The sequence below is a fragment of the Podarcis muralis genome, chromosome 10, assembly GCF_964188315.1.
Source record: "Podarcis muralis chromosome 10, rPodMur119.hap1.1, whole genome shotgun sequence".
NCBI lineage: Eukaryota > Metazoa > Chordata > Lepidosauria > Squamata > Lacertidae > Podarcis > Podarcis muralis.
The window spans coordinates 72988417-73007310 of record NC_135664.1 but is presented as its reverse complement, the minus strand read 5'-3'; the positions used below and the strand labels follow the sequence as shown (position 1 = coordinate 73007310).

Sequence of the window (18894 nt, the reverse complement as noted above, 5' to 3'; positions counted from 1 at the left end):
GGTGTGTGGGTGCAAAAACAGAGTCCCATTTCTACTGAAAATAAAATAGCTGCACCAAATGAAGGACGTACTGAAGCTGTCATAAAAAGCCCTTCCTATCATTCTGAAGGGAATGTAAGCAATCCATTTTAAATTCTTACATTGCAATGCTTCCACAGCCAGACATTTCTTAGCAAAAATGCAGGGACTGTTCAATTGTACACTATCTACTCAGAAGTAAGTCCCACTATGTTCTATGGAGCTTACTCCAAGGTAACTGGGTAAAAACTGGCAAGCCTTACACTGCAATCCTGAGCATTCTTACTCAGAAGTAAGTCTGACTGAGTTCAATAGGATTTGCTCTTTGATATGTTCCTGAGCATTTTCATTGTTGTTGTTGTTGTGGTAATAATAGTATATTTTTATTTGTAGCCGTCCCTCCACGGCCAAGGCCGGGCTCAGAGCACCTAACATCATAAAAACAACACAAATTGCATGAAAACAGACATCAATTAATTAAAATACATCTTAAAATTAATTCTGCCCTTTTCCCTGACAGGGGCTCCAGGCAGATTACAGCTGAACTTTTCTTTTATTCCATTTATCTGGGGAAGGCATTGCACAAGATCCCTTCCCTCGAATTTTTTTCATTACAACAATTTGGCATGGGAGGTTAGGCAGATAGGTTGCAATTGGCTCAAGGCGATCAATGTAGGCGTGTGCCTGGTGCCTAGGTGTTCAGCGAGATCAAACGCAGAAGAAGCTTCCTGATGTCCCTAGAGAATATCCCTATTATTATCGGAGAAATGTTGGAGGGTATGTTAAGGAGTTTGCAGAAGTGGCAAGGGGTGTATTTTGAGCAGACGGTTTATCAGATCCTTCCTCGAATCTGGATATTTTCTGGTCATTCTTCTCCCGAGTTTCCGTATGGATCACTGCTCAGCCATGGAACTCCCAAATGGCCAAGATGTGCTTTTGGGTTCAGTAGTTCTTCCTGATGACGGGGCCACAGGCACACACCACTAGCACCAGTTCGCCTAAGGGAGTTTCAGGACTTTATAATATCCGTTGCAGAAGAGACCAGCTTCCCATCTCTCCAGACTTGCCAAACAAAGAGAGTCTAATAGGCCACAAGGTGAGTAAGGTTCATAGAAATAGCCAGCAACAGCCACTTAGATGCCTTTGGAAAGCCCCTCAGCAGGGTATGAATGTGATGCCTTGGCCTGTTGTTTGTCTGTAATTCTTCATAATTTACTTTATATCATCATCATCATCGTCATCATCATTTCTTCCTTTTTCTTCCTTTCTAACCTTCTATTAACTGAATATTTTCAATCTCAGAGCAGGGGAGAATGTGATATGATAATGAGAATAAATGTATACAATTTTTAATATTTATATTCTATTATAAGCGTTCAGTGAAAAAATAATATAAAAGAAAGGAAAAGTGAATAATGTGATGGGGGGGGAGAGATAAAATAACCATAAACAATACAATAGAGTATATATGTATATAAGGAATACAATTAATCCAATAAATGTAAAATTATTATCAAGACATTATATGCTTTATTAATAGATTTCACATATGGTTGTATTTATCCATACAAAATCTGCAGCTAAAAGCAATCCATTCATATGTTGCAAGAACTGTCATATCTTCTATCCATTGATCAAAGGCGGCCATAGTATTATCTTTTCAAGGAATTAAAATCAGCCTTTTAGCAGAAATAAGGGCATGGAGAATCCATTTGCGGTGACCCTTTGTCAAACCCCATATAGTTGGCATATAGTTTAAAATAATATCATCATCTGATAATGTTATTTCCCTCCCCCCAAGTAGTATTTATACATCTTAGTTTTTTTCTCCAAAAATGTGTGAGTGTTGCCCATGATGTCAACATATGTTTCAAAGAAGCATCTACCTTAATACACCCTCCAACAGTGTGTTGTTTCTAAGCAAGCGTAGTGGAGTGCAATAAATCCTATACTGAGAATGGATGAAATTTAAAGACTATTTAGCTAAATATGTTAAGTTAACTTAATTGGAAAAGCTTGCAAATATTAGATAGGCTTGGGATTTAAATATGTAAGGATAGGATTCAAGATGTTTAAAGCTAATTTAGAAAGAGTGGAAGATGTTAAGTGATCAAGTTAATTTTTTGAGAAAATTGATTTTGGAAATCTGTTAAAATGATATATAATGAAATTCAGCCAAGGGAATCTGAGCAAGTCACTTAATAATGTTTCAAAGATTGGTTTAATTATAAATAGGATGTGTGTGTATTTGTTTGTTTGTTTTAATTTTTTGGAAAATTAATAAAAAACATTGAAAATAAAATAAAATCCTAAACTGAATTTATTCAGCACATTCCCTCCTGCTGTTTCTGGCAACCGGTACTCAATGCCATACTGTGGCGTTAGACAGGGGAGGTAGAACATCAGAGTAAATAGCCATCAAAAGCCTTGGCCTCTGTGAATTTGTCTAATCCTATTGGAGGAGCGAATTCCATAGTTTAATGATGAACTGCATGAGAAAGTTCTTTCTTTTCCCTGTCCGGACTCTTCCAACATTCAGATCCATTTAATGCCCATGACTTCCAATGTGATGAGAAAAAACCTGTCCCTGTCCACTTTCTCCATGCCTTAATAATAAGCAGGTGGTCTTCCCAACAGCTGCCATCCCATCTCTCACAGCTGGGGAGCTGCTCCTCAGTTAGTAAGTAAAGGTAAAGGGACCCCTGACCATTAGGCCCTGTCATGGCCGATTCTGGGGTTGCGGCGCTCATCTCGCTTTATTGGCTGAGGGAGCCGGCATACAGCTTCCAGGTCATGTGGCCAGCATGACTAAGCTGCTTCTGGCGAACCAGAGCAGCACACAGAAATGCAGTTTCCTCCCAACCTATTTATCTACTTGCACTTTGACTTGCTTTTGAACTGCTAGGTTGGCAGGAGCAGGGACCGAGCAACGGGAGCTCACCCCGTTGCGGGGATTCGAACCACCGACCTTCTGATCAGCAAGTCCTAGGCTCTGTGGTTTAACCCACAGCGCCAGTAGCCTTCCTTATATCTTGGAGTAGAGGGTTTTCATGACGAGTTGTGCGAACAAGGACTGCCTTTCGTCTGCTAAAGACCTGTTGTCCATTAACTCCATTAGGTATCTTCTTCTTTTAGCCTGTCACCCGTAACCTTTCTATCAACAGATGACAGATCTAGAGGATTCTATAAAATGCACGATCCCATTTCACAGATCTCAGGAGTCTCTTCTTCTTTTCTTCTCTCTTCTCAGGTGCCAATGGGACGCACCACTTTCTTCCACCTCTCCATTTCGGGCTTCCTGATTGCCTGCTCCTTTCTGCAAGGTACATCCCAACTGGGCTCCTCAAACCTGGACTGGGAGAAGCCAAGCAGATAGCAACCATTAGGAGAAAAGGCATGGCTCATGAGGCAAATCCTAGTAATATAGATTTCAAACATCAATCAGAGGACGAAACGGGGGCATTATATGTTTTTGTGACAAACGTAACATACTGATGTAAGCTTTATTGTCCTAAGCTCATAGGACTTAAGTTGTAAAATTTCTCCTTAGTTCATCAACGGTGGAACCAAACTTATCTTTAACCTATTGTCTATTTGTTTGGAGAGATCCTTAACTGAATTTCAGAGGGGGTGGGAATAGAGAGAAAATCTATGCCCTCTTTATTTTCATTTCTGGACAATTTCTGGACTCTTCTGGAGAGCTTGCAGGGCAGCAGCTGAAGGAGGAGCAAAAGGGTTTTCTTGTGTGCATGTTTCTTGTGTGTGTGCTGCTCTCCCTGTGCAAAGGTCAGAGGGGGCAGGGTTTCTGTTGAGTCAGGTGATTAGCTGTGGGAGGAGCTTATCAGAGCTTGCAGGGCAGCAGCTGAAGGAGGAGCAAAAGGGTTTTCTTGTGTGTGGTTTCTTTGTGGCAGATTACCTGCTCTCCCTGTGCAAAGGTCAGAGGGGGCAGGGTTTCTGTTGAGTCAGATGATTAGCTGTGGGAGGAGCTTATCAGAGCTTGCAGGGCAGTGGCACGCACCTGGCAGCATGTGCAGTTTGATCCATCTTTTAGATTTAGGGGAGCTAGTCTCAAACGTTTGTTGGGGGAGACCTAGGTTTTTTGGGGGGGTTATTTGTCCTGTCTTCACGCTTTTTAAGATGGAGGACCACTGTAGCCACCCCCAATGACACGTTCTCAAGATGGAGGGTGAGGGAACAGCTGAAGTCACCTGCGGTTCCTGCGCAATGTTTGCCATCTTGCCAAAGGTTGCAGGCAGCTTTACCTGCAGCAATTGTATGTTGATTGCCCTCTTAGAAGACAAAGTCCAGCAACTGGAGGAATGTGTAGCTACGCTCCAAAGAATTAAAGAGCTGGAGCAATTCTTGGAAGCAACAGAGAACACCGTCTCCACCAAGGAGGAGACAGGGGACACCCCTGAGAAGGAGGCTAGTTCACCAACACAGGTGCCAGATATATGGAGAAACGTGACTCAAAGAAGTAGGAGGCCCAGGGTTCGCTCTGATTGTTTAGAAATACACAATCGCTTTGAAGTCCTCTCCCCTAGCATGGAAGACGAAGAACAGACTCCATTTGAGGATCGCTCCCTCATTACAGTCAATCAGGTATATGAAGACGAGCAGCAAAGTCAGTCCTCAGGGAATGTGCAGGCGACCTTGGAACAGACAGCTCACGGAAGAACCCCGACCAAACCTAAGAGGAGGTGTGTAGTGGTGATAGGGGATTCCCTACTGAGGGGAACAGAAGCAGCGATCTGTGGGCCTGACAAGATGTCTCGGGAGGTGTGCTGTCTCCCCGGGGCTAAGATCCAAGATGTAACTGAACGACTGCAAGGAATCATAAAACCCACTGACAAATACCCCTTCCTCTTGGTTCATGTGGGAACCAATGACACTGCAAGCAATAGTCTCCAGAAGATCAAAAGAGACTACGAGGCTCTGGGCAGGAAATTGAAGATGAGGAGAAGATGATGAAATGCGAACAGGGGACACAGAAAGGGCTGAACTCCTCAATGCCTTCTTTGCCTCAGTCTTCTCCGATAAAGAAAACAATGACCGACCTGAAGAATTTGGAGCAAATGATTCAGCAGAGGAAACACAGCCCAGAATAACTAAGGAGATAGTACAAGAATACTTGGCTAGTTTAGATGTATTCAAGTCTCCAGGGCCAGATGAACTGCATCCAAGAGTATTAAAAGAACTGGCAGATGTGATCTCAGAACCACTGGCAGTCATCTTTGAGAATTCCTTGAGAACAGGCAAAGTCCCGGCAGACTGGAGGAGGGCAAATGTTGTCCCTATTTTCAAAAGGGGGGAAAGAGAGGACCCAAATAATTATCACCCAGTCAGTCTGACATCAATACCAGGGAAGATTCTGGAGCAGATCATTAAGCAAACAGTCTGTGAGCACCTAGAAAGGAATGCTGTGATCACCAATAGTCAGCATGGATTTCTGAAAAATAAGTCATGTCAGACTAACCTGATCTCGTTTTTTGACAGAATTACAAGCCTGGTAGATGAAGGGAACGCAGTGGATGTAGTCTACCTTGATTTCAGCAAGGCATTTGACAAGGTGCCCCATGATATTCTTGTAAAGAAGCTGGTAAAATGCGGTCTTGACTATGCTACCACTCAGTGGATTTGTAACTGGCTGACTGACCGAACCCAAAGGGTGCTCATCAATGGTTCCTCTTCATCCTGGAGAAGAGTGACTAGTGGGGTGCCACAGGGTTCTGTCTTGGGCCCGGTCTTATTCAACATCTTTATCAACGACTTGGATGATGGACTCAAGGGCATCCTGATCAAATTTGCAGGTGACACCAAACTGGGAGGGGTGGCTAACACCCCAGAGGACAGGATCACACTTCAAAACGACCTTGACAGATGAGAGAACTGGGCCAAAACAAACAAGATGAACTTTAACAGGGAGAAATGTAAAGTATTGCACTTGGGCAAAAAAAAATGAGAGGCACAAATACAAGATGGGGGACACCTGGCTTGAGAGCAGTACATGTGAAAAGGATCTAGGAGTCTTGGTTGACCACAAACTTGACATGAGCCAACAGTGTGACGCGGCAGCTAAAAAAGCCAATGCAATTCTGGGCTGCATCAATAGGAGGATAGCATCTAGATCAAGGGAAGTAATAGTGCCACTGTATTCTGCTCTGGTCAGACCTCACCTGGAGTACTGTGTCCAGTTCTGGGCACCACAGTTCAAGAAGGACACTGACAAACTGGAACGTGTCCAGAGGAGGGCAACCAAAATGGTCAAAGGCCTGGAAACGATGCCTTATGAGGAACAGCTAAGGGAGCTGGGCATGTTTAGTCTGGAGAAGAGGAGGTTAAGGAGTGATATGATAGCCATATTCAAATATATAAAAGGATGTCATATAGTGGAGGGAGAAAGGTTGTTTTCTGCTGCTCCAGAGAAGCGGACACGGAGCAATGGATCCAAACTACAAGAAAGAAGATTCCACCTAAACATTAGGAAGAACTTCCTGACAGTAAGAGCTGTTTGACAGTGGAATTTGCTGCCAAGGAGTGTGGTGGAGTCTCCTTCTTTGGAGGTCTTTAAGCAGAGGCTTGACAACCATATGTCAGGAGTGCTCTGATGGTGTTTCCTGCTTGGCAGGGGGTTGGACTCGATGGCCCTTGTGGTCTATTCCAACTCTAGGATTCTATGATTCTATATGGGAAAGGTTCTTTTATCTTTCCCCTCACCCAGCTTACCTCCCGTGGGTGCTGCATCCACCTCTCTCCTGCATCTTCTTCCCTAAGTGCCATTTTGCTCAAATCCTTGCTTCTCAATCATAGCAGATATTAGATCCCCCTTCCCACAGGTCCTCAGCATCTTTGAAATTGTGCCGGCCACACAGCCTTTCAGGTCTCACCCCTAGGTCCTGGGTGAGGCCCCTCTCCACTTCCTGCAAATAGTCCAGATTCTGACCCAGCCACCTCCTCCACAACCTTGACATTGTGTTCCCTCTCCTCCGACAGGCACAGAAGCACTTAGCTGCCCCCAGGACTGGATCAACTTTCAGAGGAATTGTTATTTATATAGGCAAATTGCACGGAATTGGTATGATGCGGAGGTAAGGAGAGATTCTTGGAAGCCCTGTGTAGCAAATTCCTCCAGACACCATGTTTCCGGTCAAATGTCAAACACCCATCCACCCTTCCTCTCCTCCCTGGCAAGCAACTCACAGCAAATGAAGCATAGTCTTGGGATTCAAAGTTATCCCTGCATATGTCACATGGCAGGTTAAAAAAAAAATGAAAGGAAGATGCTGCTGCTGCTATAAAGGTGAAAGATACTCGGAGTCGATTGTGGATTTCATGCTCTTTATTTGGCTTATAGTAGTGAGGAATGGGAGTTCCCCCGAAATGTCTGCTTTATAGACATTATTTACACAATGGGCCCCACATGATTGGCTAATTCTGGGATTCTCCTGTAGGGCAATCAGGTTGCGGATTCACTTCCACCTGGAGCTGGATTGGGTGGCTCCTGTGGACCAATCAGACTGCTGCATTCTGGATCTTATTGTTCTAGAACCAGTCAGACTGCTGCATTCTGAATCCTATTGTTCTAGGACCAATCAGACTGCTGCAATCGTGATCCTATTGTTCTAGGACCAATCAGACTGCTGCATTCTGAATGCTATTGTTCTAGAACCAATCCGATTGCCTCATTCTGAATCCTATTCAACTCAGTACATAACAAAAGGAATATATAAAACTGGTTTCTCAATGAAGAGTAGATACCAGTTGATTATTTTCCTTCTGAATCGGAAGATAAGGCTCACATCCGCACCACATTTAAAACACTCCTTTATCATATTGACAATTCTAGATAATCCTGGGAACTGTGGTTTGATAAGGATGCTGGGAATTGGAGCTCCGTGACATCAGCACTCTTAACAAACTACATTTCCCAGGGTTCTCTGCAGGCAGCCATGACTGTCTTAAGTGTGCTTTAACGAGTGCAGCAAAATCAGAAGCCCACTGAATCGATCCTACTGTGTGCCATGGATGCCACAGAAAGGCAAGCACATCAAATCCATCTTTATTTCTTCAATTCCTGCCTGAATGAGGATAGACATGTGTGTGGACAGGATTATATGCTTCCTCCATTGATATTCCTCTGGACCAAGCGCAAGGGTAGCCCCACATAGAGCACATTGCAGCAATCCAGCCTTGAAGTTGCCAACACATGAAGTTCTCCATCCAAATGATGTCCACAAAGGTGGCTGCACAGTACACAAAGAAGATATTAGTGGGGGGAAATGTGCAAACTTGAATCATGTTAGGGGAAATTGCTTGCAAAAATGTGTATCTAAGTGGAAAGTCTCATCGATGAATTTCCATGAGGAATTCGTTTTTAATCAATAAATCAATCAATCAGTCGCAAAATGATGTGGACATCTGATGGGGCTAAACTTAACGTTGGAAAAATGAGAAATTGGGGTGCCTTCTTTGAGAGAAGCAGAACCAATCACTGTATTGATCACACTGCTTTGTGTATCCCTGGCACCTGGTACTGCAGATCCATCCATGGTTGTGAGGTCACGGTGATCTACACAAAAATCTTACAGCTGTGCTGTGGTCCTTGCACAATCCTGCATGGGAAATCTTACAGGAGCCGCTCGATGCAAATAAGCAGCTTACGCTCACCTCCAGGGTAAAACCCCTTATTCTTTTTCTCTACCAGGCGGACTGCCAAATGTTTGGGCAAAAAAGCCACCTGGCCTCCATCCTTAGCGAGGAAGAGCACAGACGTATAGCCTCTGCGATAACAGGGTCATATGAGATCAAAGGCCCTGTCTGGATTGGACTGTTCAGAAAGAAAAAGGCCCGGAAGGTAAGTAAAGTGGGCAAACTCTCTTTTTCATTTGCCTCTCAGTAGGAACAGCAGCCGGCAAGGGGACAGAGGAGCAGTCCAGAAGACGAGAGCTCCCTGCAGGGAAGTGAAGGGCAGATATTCCCATCTCTGTAAGGGAGGATCTGGGGCTCTGGTGAAGCTCTTAATTCAAAGAGTAGCCATCTGCCTGCATCCCCAGGATGCAACACAGGTCCCATTTAGAACTCTCGCAATGTTACTTTAATAAGGTTTTAAATCAGCAAAGTTGATATGCCCCTTAGCCTTGGAGCAATACAGTGGTACCTCGGGTTAAGCACTTAATTCATTCCAGAGGTCCGTTCTTAACCTGAAGCACCACTTTAGCTAATGGGGCCTCCTACTGCTGCCGCGCCGCAGGAGCACGATTTCTGTTCTCAACCTGAAGCAAAGTTCTTAACCCGAGGTACTATTTTTGGGTTAGCGGAGTCTGTAACCTGAAGCGTATGTAACCCGAGATACCACTGTATTTGACTATCCAGTTGGAAAGGAGGACATACCGTCTTTTCCACCTTTAACACTTCTGCAGAGTAGAGGGATGTAGCAGGTGCATTTCTTGTGCTGGGTGATGGAGAACAGCTGATCCTGGCTAGATCTCCCCAAAGCAGTACAAGTCCTTGGGATTTGATCCCACCAGCTGAAAATCAATTCACTGACAGCCTTGCTGTAAAATCACACTGGGGAGAAGAGCTGAAGGGTGGGGGCAGGGGCGTAGGAAGGGTGATTGGGAACAGCTGATCCTTCCTAGATCTCCCCCATCCACTACAAGTCTGAGAGGTCCAACCGCCTCATCTTCCTTGGGATTTGTTCCCATCCCTCCAGCTGAAAACCAGACACTGTATTTTCATGAGCCGCTTACTGCAGAAGGGAGACTGACCTCACGTAGGGACATACCTTCCTCAGTCAAGACCCCAACTCTTTTTGCTGTGGTGCTGTGGGTTAAACCACAGAGCCTAGGGCTTGCTGATCGGAAGGTCAGCGGTTCGAATGCCCACGACGGGATGAGCTCCCATTGCTCGGTCCCTGCTCCTGCCAACCTAGCAGTTCGAAAACACCTCAAAGTGGAAGTAGATAAATAGGTACCTCCGGTGGGAAGGTAAACGGCGTTCCCGTGCGCTGCTCTGGTTCGCCAGAAGCAGCTTAGTCATGCTGGCCACATGACCCGGAAGCTGTACGCTGCCTCCCTTGAGATGAGCGCCACAACCCCAGAGTCGGCCATGACTGAACCTAATGGTCAGAGGTCCCTTTACCTTTACAGAATGTACACTGGGAATGGACCGATAATGCCGCGTTCGACTACATGAAATGGGGACCTGGACAACCCTCCAACTGCGGAAATAACCAAAACTGTGTCGAGATGTATGGTGAAGGTGAGGAGGGGGGTTTCCACAAGTTGTAAAGATTGTGCTTAATGGGTTTAATTTGTTGGAAGCCACCCAGAATGGCTGGGGCAACCCAGTCAGATGAGTGGCATATAAATATATTACAGTGGTACCTCGGTTTATGAACTTAATCCGTTCCAGAAGTCCATTCTTCAACCAAACCCGGTTTGACAGAGTCTGTAAATGGAATCGTTCTTAAACCGGCCTGTTCTTAAACCAAGGTACCACTGTATTATTATTATTATTATTATTATTATTATTATTATTATTATTATTATTAGATGGGGCCCTTTGGTCAGAGGTGGGGAATTGGCTCAGACTTGTGGATGAGATGCTCACTTCACCTCACCCCTCCATGGTCCAACATTTGACAGGGTTGTACATCAGGGCTAGTAGAGGTGGACATGGCTTGGCCAACATTGTCTTGTGGGCCAAATGGCGGGTCAAATCTGGCTTGCAGTCCAAGGCTTCTCCACATCTGCCGCAGGTGGTCTTCATCCGATTCCTTCTGTCTCCTGGAACCCTCAGTGCAGGACAGCAGTATATTGTCCTCTGTGGGGTGGGGAATCTTCACCCTTTCTCTGGGGGCCTGCTAGAAATCCCAGGCGGAGGAAGCCTGGGAACGTGGGGTTCGGCAGAGCACCAAGAGCGCCTCCCCTACTCACGAGGAAACCCATTTTGGGGCTCCGGAGTGAAGTGGGGTGAGCAGCGTGGTGCATCGAACCGATAGCTATTTCCATGGAGGGAAGCCGCACAGCCATCGCCGGAGAGCGCTGACTTTTTCCTGATGACATTTGGACAAAACCCCCTTGGAAGCAGGAGAAAAGGGGGGGGGATTTGACTGTTTAATCCTGCAGGAAGTGAGAAAAGGAATATAAGTTTCCACCGTCCCAAACCTGGGGACGGGGTGTCGGGACAGAAACTGTTTGAGACGTTCATTGATTGAAAGTGGAGTACTTTGACAGATAGAAAAAAATAAAAAATAAACAAACTAACTTCAACGCTACCTTCTGCATTTTTGCCCTTTAAAGAAACAAAGTATTTGAAATCGAAAGGACTTGAAATGGAAAGTACCGTATTTTTCGCTCTATAACACGCACCTGACCATAACACGCACATCATTTTTAGAGGAGGAAAACAAGGGAAAAAACATTCTGAATGAAACAGTGGATGTATCATTTTTGTGCTTCATGCTGTGGCCACAGACATGTGATCTGATGGTGAATTTGGGGTGACCCAATGCAAAAATCCTGAGAATTCCTGTGGATCCATGCTTTGTAACCACGTTTTTGCACCATTGCAGCCCCAGGCAACAGTGGGTGCGTGATTTTTTGGGTGCAGGCTGTAGCCATGGACATGCTATGTGATCTGATGGTGAATTTGGGGTGACCCAATGCAAAGATCCTGAGGATCCATGTGGATCCATGCTTTTTAACCATGTTTTTGCACCATTGCAGCCCCAGGCAACAGTGGGTGCGTGATTTTTTTGGTGCAGGCTGTAGCCATGGACATGCTATGTGATCTGATGGTGAATTTGGGGTGACCCAATGCAAAGATCCTGAGAATCCCTGTGGATCCATGCTTTTTAACCACGTTTTTGCACCATTGCAGCCCCAGGCAACAGTGGGTGCGTGATTTTTTTGGTGCAGGCTGTAGCCATGGACATGCTATGTGATCTGATGGTGAATTTGGGGTGACCCAATGCAAAGATCCTGAGGATCCATGCTTTGTAACCACGTTTTTGCACCATTGCAGCCCCAGGCAACAGTGGGTGCTTGCTTTTTTTGGGTGCAGGCTGTAGCCATGGACATGCTATGTGATCTGATGGTGAATTTGGGGTGACCCAATGCAAAGATCCTGAGGATCCATGTTGATCTATGCTTTGTAACCACATTTTAAGTGGGGAGCGAAGGAAAAACAAAGAAGGGACATGAGAGGGGTGTGCAGAGAAGCAGCTGGCTAAGAATGCTGGAGAGGGATTTGGGGTGGGAGGAAAGAAAGGCAAAAGTTCCCCCCCAAGCCAGCCATCTCTCTCTCCCTCCCTCCCCCCCCTCTCTCCCTCCCCCCCTCTCTCCCTCTCCCTCCCCCCCTCTCCCTCTCCCTCCCCCACTCTCTCTCCCTCTCCCCCAGCAGCACCGGAGCACAGAGAGGAATTAGAAAGAACGGCACTCTGCTTGCCTGGAGGGGAGGGGCTTTCCCTGCTCTTTGTTCCGTTTCAGCAATCACAGCAACGAAACAGAGGAGGGTGGGCAGTAAGACCCTGAGGCAGAATGCAGGAAAGCTGCCACTTCCTCTTTTCAGGTTTCCCTTCTCGTGACTCGCGGTTTGACTTTTGCTTGATTTTTTGGCTCCAGGGACCACACATTCGCTCTATAACACGCACAGACATTTCCCCTTCCTTTTTAGGAGAAAAAATCTGCGTGTTATAGAGCGAAAAATACGGTAATTTTCTTTGTTCAATACTTTCTTAAAAAATGGATACAAATAGAAATTGTGTCCCCTAGAGGGAGCCTGTCAGTTTGCGGTTGCAGCTTACATATGTGAGATTTGGACCGTGGCAACAGCCGTTTGACCTTGTTCTTGAACAGAAATGTGTTGGCAGGAAGGTTTGGTGTCTGCCCTTGGCAGGACTAATGCTTTGCTGGAGCAGCTGTACGAGAAAATGAGCCTGATGAATGAAGAATTGGACTTCATGAGTGCTGTGGCCAGTGAATATGATTTAACAGGGAACAAGGATAAAGAAGCTACACAGCGATCAACTCAGGAATCTGGTTTGACAAGGCAAGTCCAAGGGCAGATGGAGAAGGAAGAGGTAGTAGCTATTCCCTATACAACACAAATGGAAAGATCCAAAGTTCTGCAGGAACAAAAGCTACTGCGTTGGAAGATTGAACTTGGAGAGTGCTGGGAAGTATTTTAAGTCAAGGAAGCTTTTTACTCTAGTGGGACTGTGAAACAGGTGAACAACAATCTGGACAAATACTTTTTGGATTACAAAGATGAAGATTGGGAGTAGGACTGGGGGGAAGGGGACAATCGGATGAAGGAAAATGGAAATCATTACTGGATGGAACCCTCCGGAGACCCACTCCCTCAGAAACTAACAATAGACAAAGAACTGCGTAAGCACAAACAAGAACAAAAAAATTTGCAGAAGGGGCCTAGAAGAGATTTAAGGGCCTCGGACATTAGAACACCAGATTGATGGACTATGTAATGGATAGAAAGGACTGATATGACCTGAAACCAGGAAGAAGGGACGCTGGATGAAAATCAGAGATATGAAGGGAAATTCTTGTGTTAATTTTGGAATCAGTGTAATATTATTGAAATTTGAGGGATTATGCTGGAAAGGAACTAAATTGGCTTTAGTAGAAATGATTTTAAGGAGAAATGCATGAATGTGATGTGATTTTGAAATTTTAAGATTTTTAAGATAAGATAAGGTTAAAGAGAGTAAGGTAAATTGAATAATAGATTATATTAAAAGAGGGAAAGGTTATGTTGATTGATAAATAAGATAGGGTGTGAAGATTAATTATTTAAAATAAAATTGAGAAATATGGGAAGAATTTGCTGAAATAACGAACTAAACTAGAATACTAAAAGGGAGGTGTGAGGAGGTTCAAGAATTAAGGAAATGAAAAACTGTAACTTGAGATTTGTAATTTTTTCTTTCTTTTTTCTTTTTATTTTTTCTGTTTTCCTTTTTGGGTTAGGGTTGGGGGTTTTTATATGTATTGATGAAACTTTGAATAAATATCATTTGAAAAAAATAAATAAAATAAAATGGGAAAATCTGCCCGGATGGGTATGTGTCCCCCCAAAAAGAGGACATGTCCTGGGTTTCCCAGATATATGGCAACCAGGGTTTCTCAGATGTTTTCTCTCTCCTCTAGAACAACTCACAGGCATGTCCAAAGTCCGTGTTGGGGACCTAATTCAGCCCGCTGGTCAGTTTAATCCGGCCGCTGTGGCGGTTTGTTTCCTGGTGTAAAATCTTAAAAAAACCTCAACAACTTCCATCCTAAAAAATGCTCAAGAATTTCAACCCTAAGAAAACTCAACAACATCAATCTTTAAAAAAACCTTTGGGATAAAATCGTTTTAAAAAAAGGTCAATAACTTTGGTTGGCCCTTTGGTCGGCCCTCACGGCCCTTCACTTCATCAAATCTGGCCCTCTTTGAAAAAGGTTTGGACACCACTGGAAGGGACACCATGAGGTTTGTATGAAACAAAGATTAAAGTTTCCTTAAAGATAAGTGAAAGGTTCTTGGTTACTAGCATAGAAGCAGCGACCCTATGGAGGAAAATTTCAGTACATATGAACATAAGAAAATGCGGTTGGGTCATGCCAATGGCCTATCTAGTCAAATCCACAAGGACAGGGGAGTCCGACAGGGATGTCTCCTAGCACCCTTTCCGCCCAATTTTGATATAAATGATATTGTTCAAGAACTAAGAGGTCTACAATATTTTCCTGTTTCTGTTGAGGATGTCAAACTCGCAGTTCTTTTGTATGCCGACGGTACTGTTTTGATTTCTGCTACCTTACTTGGGATGTGAAGACTTTGGGGGAAGTTGAATGTCTTTTGCACAAAAGAGCAGTTGACAGTCAACCATTCTAAACCTAAAGTGGGGATTTGGGGAAGAGGAGAAAACCTCACAGATACCTCTAGATATGAACGCTTCTGGTTGCGTACGCGTCGGATTACGAGCTGCGCTAACCCGGAAGTAGTTGCTCCCGGATGCAAACCTTGCCCTGGGATGTGAGCCGAAATCGCGCACTGGAGGCCTGCGTGCAGCGAGAGGCGCCCTTTCGCTAATGGCGCCTCATGTTAAGAACAGTTTCAGGATAAGAATGGACCTCCAGAACGAATTAAGTTCCCAACCGGAGGTGCCACTGTAAACCTATTGAACAACAATGCTATTATAAGTACCTGGGCTTGGGTTTTAATTCAAAACTATCCTGGAAGTCACACATAATCGCAGCTAAATTGAAATCCTCTCTCTCTATCCACTCTTTATTACGGTTTTCCAGAGTTCAGGACGGGGGGAGCTTAGTAGCTCCCACAGTTGAGGTATTTCTAAAGAAGATAGTGCCACAATTATTGTACGGTGCAGAGATCTGGGGATATAGGAATCTCCTCCCGTCAGAACGCCTTCCTGAAATCACTGCTGTTTGTCTCCAAAGCTACACCCGCCCCCTTTTTAAGAGCTGAAACAGGGCTAAGAATCATAATCTTAATTTATTATTTATTATTTATACCCTGCTCATCTGGCGGGGTTTCCCCAGCCACTCTGGGCGGCTGCCAACAAAAGATTAAAAATACATTAAAACAGTCTCCCTCAACCTCAGCCCTCCAGTTGATTTTGGCCTACAACTCCCATGATCCCTAGCTAGCAGGACCAGTGGTGAGGGATGTTGGGAATTGTAGTCCAAAACATCTGGATGGCCGAGGTTGAGGAAGCCTGCATTAAAACATCAGTCATTAAAAACTTCCCTAAACAGGGCTGCCTTCAGATGTCTTCTAAATGTCAGATAGTTGTTTATTTCCTTGACATCTGATGGGAGGGCACTCCATAGGGCGGGCGTCACCACCGAGAAGACCCTTCTCCTTACAAACCAGTGTGCATGTAGCTCTAGCCCTATACTGGATGAAAGTGGCTAGCATGAGTAATACTAGGTAAAGGTAAAGGTACCCCTGCCCGTACGGGCCAGTCTTGACAGACTCTAGGATTGTGCGCCCATCTCACTTAAGAGGCCGAGGGCCAGCACTGTCTGGAGACACTTCCGGGTCACGTGGCCAGCGTGACAAAGCTGCATCTGGCGAGCCAGAGCCGCACACGGAAACGCCGTTTACCTTCCTGCCAGTAAGCGGTCCCTATTTATCTACTTGCACCCGGGGGTGCTTTCGAACTGCTAGGTTGGCAGGCGCTGGGACCGAGCAACGGGAGCGCACCCCGCCACGGGGATTCGAACCGCCGACCTTTCGATCGGCAAGCCCTAGGTGCTGAGGCTTTTACCCACAGCGCCACCCACGTCCCTATGAGTAATACTAGGTTCCCTTTAAAAAAATGCTTCCTAGAGCAATTGCAATTGCAAACCCACAAGTAGGACTCTGAGTCCTCTCTCTTCCTCTGGCTTCCAGCAGATGTTGTTCAGAAACACTGTTTCCTCCAACTGATGTTTCTTCTTCCTCGTCTTTCTAGAATTGTTGGACTGGAATGATACTCAATGCGATACTGAGAATTACTACATCTGCAAACTCCCGCTGTAGGAATGGGCTTCGGCAATTTCAGCGCTTTGGAGAATGGGACCAAGTTGTAGGTCCTTGTCTTCCACAGTTGCCCAAGTCCACCTGCCTGCCCAGCCGTCACAGCTTTCGAGATCGCTCGTGAACCAGACTTGCTCTTCTCTGTGTCGAGACATTAATAAAGCGATTCTCCTACACGTCGGCCTCTGTCTCCTTCAAATTGTCCATGGGGATACTAGAGGACTCGTAATGTTTTTGGGGTGGAGAGAAATTACATCACCACAAACAAAACACATACCGTATTGGCCCGAATATAAGCCGCACCTGAATATAAGCCGCACCTTGAAAATTGGAGGGGGTGGGGAGGAAAAAAAATACCTGAATATTATTTGCTCTCTTCCTCGCTGTTCCTGGCTGCATACTGGGCGTGCGGGGGGGGGGGAGCGATGCTGCGTTGCTGGCGGCCTTTCCCCTTCCTTTCTCTCCCTTTCCAGACGGGGGCCTACGCACAGGTTGGGCGCCGTTTTGCCACGCTCCTGGCGCTGTTTCCCCCATGCTCCTGGCTTCATACAGTAAGGTCGCGAATATAAGCCGCACTTTAACTTTTCATGTTCGGAATTTGGGGGGGAAATGAGGCTTATATTATGATACAATACAGTGCAATAATCTTTATTGTCATTGTCCCATACAGAACAACGAAATTGAAAAAATCTACATAAGACATTCAAAAACCAACAAGCCTGCTATTCCAACTATCCCAACCTGGTTAGCCCCCTAAAAACTCTGATGCCCCATTTTTAAATACAATATACTCCCACAGAGACTACCTTACACTGCGTTTAAAACCAAAATCACATTTGGATAGAAACTGTTTCTCAGGCGGCTAGTCCTAGTCTTTATAACCCTGGACCTTCTTCCAGAAGGCAGAAGCTGAAAGAGATCCTTTCCAGGGTGTGCACTATCCTGCGCTATCTCTGCCACTTTCTTATGGCACCTGGAAGCATAGATTTGATCCAAGGTGGGAAGAGGGCACCCAATTATTCTCTCCGCAGTCTTCACAACCCTGGACAGCATTGTTTTTCCCCTGACCGTGCAGCTGACCATAATACACTCTCAACGGTACAATGGTAAAATGCCATCGACAGGTCCTTTGAGAGATTGTTTTCCCGGAGGATTCTCAGAAAATATAACCTCTGCAGTGCTCTCTTCATCAGGTCTTCTCTGTTTTCTCCACAGGTTAGATCATCTCTCAACTCCATTCCCAGAAATCAAAACACCAGGACCTGTTCCACACACTTCCCCTCAATAATGAGTGGCTGAATATTCAATTTACATTTCCTAAAGTCCACAATAATCTAATTTTTCTTTAAGTTAAGGAGTAAGTTGTTTTTCCTGCACCACTCCCCCAATGGTATAACACCGGAGGCCGTGAAGGTCACCAACATAGTTGGCTTTAAAAGGGAATTGGACAGATTCGCGGAGGAGAGTGTTAGCAGCCAGGATGGCTGTGCTCAGGCTCAACGGTCAGAGGCATTAATGTTTCTGAATCCCAGCTGGTAGAAACGACAGGAGGGGAGAGGGCTCTTGTGCTCGGATCCTGCTCACGGGCTTCCCACTGGGGCATCTGCTTGGCCCCTCTGAGAACAGGATGCTGGGGTAGATTAAGGTTACCAGATTTTTTTCAATGAATCCAGGGACTTCAATGGATTTTGTACGGGGACTGATTTGTAAATCCAGGGACTGTCTCCGGGAAACGGGGACGTCTGGTAACCTTAGACTAGATGGGCCATTGGCCTAATCCAGCACTCTTCTTATGTTTTTAATTTGACTATAAACAGTCCTGCTACTACTAGTGGATGCAGAGAAATAATGGGAAACCCCTAAGTAATCATGGAGAAGATGCATAGAAACTAGCAGCCCTACCCACCAAGTATAGAAACATAGAATCATAAAATTGTAGAGTTGGAAGGGACCCCAGGGGTCATCTAGTCCAACCCCCCGCAATGCAGGAATCTCAACTAGAGCATCCATGACAGATGGCCATCCAACCTCTGCTTAAAAACCTCCAAGGAAGGAGGAGAGTCCACCACCTCCAGAGGGAGACAGTTCCACTGCTGAGCAGCTCTTACTGTCAGAACGTTCTTCCTGATGTTTAGTCGGAATTTCCATTCTTGCAATTTGAATCCGAGTCCTGCCCTCCAGAACAGGAGAAAACAAGCTTGCTCCATCTTCCTTGTGACAGCCCTTCAGATTTCTCCTATGGCTCTCCTCTTCTCCAGGCTAAACATGCCCAGTTCCCTTAACGCAGTGATGGCCAAACTTGGCCCTCCAGCTGTTTTGGGACTA

At 45.3% G+C, this 18894-nt stretch overlaps 1 pseudogene; it reads left to right on the top strand.

The window, feature by feature from the left end:
* The first annotated feature begins 906 nt into the window (after positions 1-906).
* Positions 907-16572, top strand: LOC144329106 (C-type lectin BpLec-like; annotated as a pseudogene).
* Positions 16573-18894: the final 2322 nt, after the last annotated feature.